General features: G+C 36.2%; 1 non-coding gene across 1 annotated transcript; it reads right to left on the bottom strand.

Moving 5' to 3' along the window:
* Positions 1 to 2,719: 2,719 nt before the first annotated feature.
* LOC112083151 lies at positions 2,720 to 2,826 on the bottom strand. The gene has a single exon (XR_002897450.1). It is a non-coding gene; the product is annotated as a small nucleolar RNA R71 (small nucleolar RNA).
* Between the last annotated feature and the right edge of the window lie 786 nt (positions 2,827 to 3,612).

Below are 3,612 nucleotides of genomic sequence, written 5' to 3' on the forward strand. Positions count from 1 at the left end.
AATCAGTGTCCTTTAAACATTTTTATCTCAATGAAAACCATACTGATCCTGCTTATTTCACTTTTAAAATTCATAAGGTCATTGCTCCAAGCGATTGGGAATACGATCTTAATAAAAATCTAAATTTTCCAGAAAATCTAAAAGATCTCTCTTGTTTCAATGTCTCTTTCAACTACTGGGACTATTGTCAGGCTTGGTACATTTTTTTTTAATCCAATCTCCAAAACGTAAACACACATGGTTAATGTTTTTTGATACCACTTGTGATTTATCCAAATCTCCTTATTGGTTCATTCCGTGGTGGAACTATTTTGGTTCTGTTACCAAAATTTTCAAGCCTAACATTCAAAAGTCTTTTCAAATCTTCAAAACAAACTTCATTCCATCAGAAAATGAAAAGAAATTTCCCCCATTAGCCCTTTTTCACTCTAAATTTCATTTTCCTTGGGTTTTTTCTTGGACTCTCGAGTTTTCCCCTGATCCGATTCCAATCATTAGGAGAAAGTTCAGAGTAAAATGGTGGGATAAATTTAAAATTCCCTCAAACCTTTATCTGTCCAACATTCTAGAATGGATAAAAATCCAAAATTCCAACTCCTCCTTCGCCCTTATCCAAGCACCAAATAAAAACCAAACACCGGAAACAACCTTTTTCTTGGCACAAAAATCCAAAATGTTATCGATGCTAGCAGCAGCTAAATCAGAAGAAGAAATTAAGGCAATCTCCTTACAATTCATTCCCTTAATCTCAGACTCTATTTCACAAACCTCAGGAAGCGGATCAGAATCTAATATCCCGGATGTTGATGAAGAAATTTTTAGAAACAGTGGAGTATGATTTCTCGCCACCAAAGTACAAATCTCGAAAAAATCATTGTTACGAAAATATCATAAAGACAAATATTTTGATACGATCCACAACGACGAAATACGACAACCCCGCACATCGAAGACCGCATTTCTCGGTGTTGTTTTCCGCAGACATGACACCACTTTGAAATTGGAGACAATCTTTTTCAATTAGAGACAATCTTTTGCAATTGGAGACAAGCTTTTGTGAGTAGATTTATCCATTCTCTACCACTATTTTATGTTTTATTATTATTTTTATCATTTGAACTCTTGTAAAACTCCTATATAAAGGAGTGTGTGTTTAGTTGTAATCCCCAAGTTTTCCTTCACCATTTCTCATCCTTCTCTTTCATTCTCTTTCTCTACCATATTCTCTAAGTCCTGTAATCTTCTACATTGTTACAATTTCCAATAAGTAAGTTTTTCCAAACTTGTACTATGACTGGTTTAACCGCCTTTACTTTTATGTAATAAAAATATTTTATCTTGTTTATATTACAGTTTACATTTATGTTTATATTTAAATTTATGTTTAAGTGGCTGGTTTAACCGCCCATTATACTAAATAGTTTGTATATATATATTTATAATTTTTATTTTATTTCTGTTTCTTTAGTTTTATTTTATTTTCTGTTTCTTTTATGTTCATAATTTTATATTATTTTTTATTTCTGTTTTATATATAATCTACTTCCGTTTCTTATGGTATCATATATATATATATATATATATAGAAGTCGGTGTTAATTATTAGTTACATTGTTTTAACATTATATATATATATATATACTTATTTAATGCAGTACATTCGGTGACGGAGTTAAAGAATGCATATCCGGGGTTTTTGAAACTGAAATCAATGATCGTAAAGATCAACACTATGCCCAGTGGTTAAAAGCGCAAGTATGTAAAAAATATATATACTTATTTTTTTTGGTATAGGATATGCATATTTGCAAAATTAAGAAATTAAAGCAAGTGTTTTTGTGATTAGGTGGACCCAAATGATCCGGATGAATATCCAACATGGTTCCATGAGTTACTCCTAGGTCTGATGGCAAAAATAACGACAGCCTTCATGTATTTCACTCGGGGCTATGTTTTTCATACATACAGTCACGGTGCAAAGCGGGCGACAACTAACTATGGAGTTTGTGTGAGGGGTGACATAGATTTTTATGGAGTTCTGCAAGAAATAATTGAAGTGGAGTATCCTGGATTGTTAAGGCTGAAAACTGTTATCTTCAAAGTTGACTGGTTTGATCCAACTGTTGGAAGAGGGGTACGAGTAAACAATTTTGGAGTTGTTGACGTGAACAAATCATGACAGTACAACAGCTTTGAGCCATTTATATTAACTTCTCAAGCGGAACAGGTCACATTTCTGCCATACCCCCGAGTTGGAGCAACACGAATCTCATGGTTGGCAGTAGTTAAAGTGGCTCCAAGGGGCAAGATTGTAGGGGTTGAGGATGTTCCACTGCAATAGGACACTTGCGTAGATCTGACTGAACCAGATATCGATGAGGAGATTTTCGTAATTGACCCTCAGAACAGGCAAGTTGAAGATATCCCCGATGATACAGAAGAAGAATGTGAATATGATGAATTTGATGAAACCGAGGACGATGATGAAGATTTGGCGGAAGACGACACTGATGGTGATGAAGAACATCGAGAGGATGAATCTGAATGATTTTCATGCATGGTTTTCATTATTAAGTAATTTTTAATTGTATTTGTTTGAATTTTTTTTTACTAATTTAAACCATTACGACGGTTTTACGACGATGCACTTCCAGACTGATTCAGTTTACAGGGACTTCATAAAGATTCAGGATATATGAGTCCTTTTTCCAGAACAGCCAAGCTAAGGAACAAGATTTCAAGCTTCACTCAGCATTCTAATGAGACTTTTGGAGAAGCTTGGGACAGGTTTAGGAGCTATACAACTCAGTGCCCACATCATGGCTTTTCAGAAGCCTCTCTCCTTATCACGTTTTATAGAGGAGCTGTTCCCAAGATAAGGACTCAGCTGGACACAGAAACAAATGGGAATTTCTTGGCAAAAGAAATCAATGCAGCTATGGAACTTGTTGAGAACCTAGCCATGAGCCAAGACACTTATAGGGAACACTATGACCGGTGCTATAGAGGAGAAGGTTCTGGTAAACAACAAGAGCTGAAAAGGGATCTAGAGGAGTTGAAAGTTAAGTTTCCAAAGCTTGTAATGGCCACTCCACAATTTATGAACTATGTGGCTGAAGAGAAGAGTTGCTTTACTAATGTCCATGAATCTGGTCTTTTTCAAGAGGAGCTGCACTTCATTGGGAACCAGAATAAGTTTCAAGGGTACCCTCCTCAAGGCTTTCCTCAAAAGAATCAGTACCAAGGCAACTGCCAGGTCAACAATCTTATCAGCCACAAGCGGTTCAGGCACAAGGGAACAGCTTCACAAACCAAGTCAGCTTTTAAGCAACAAAGACCTCTACCTCTTGGATTCGGTCAGCCACAGTTTCAGCAGGGTTCTATGCCACAGCAAGGTCCTGATATTGGTATTGTTCTCCAACAGCTCTTACAAGGACAACAGAAGCTTGATTCCAAGTGTCTTGACCAGACTTCTAAGATGGAGACACTAGGCTCTGAACTTAAGATTCTTAGAAAGAACAAGGGCATCTGCACTTCAGAAACTCAGGTCTCTCTTTCTGGTAAAGCTGTTCAAAACCCCAAAGATTATTGCAATGCCATCTTTCAAGTGAT

Source organism: Eutrema salsugineum, unplaced genomic scaffold (assembly GCF_000478725.1).
Source record: "Eutrema salsugineum unplaced genomic scaffold, Eutsalg1_0 scaffold_7, whole genome shotgun sequence".
Taxonomy (NCBI): domain Eukaryota; kingdom Viridiplantae; phylum Streptophyta; class Magnoliopsida; order Brassicales; family Brassicaceae; genus Eutrema; species Eutrema salsugineum.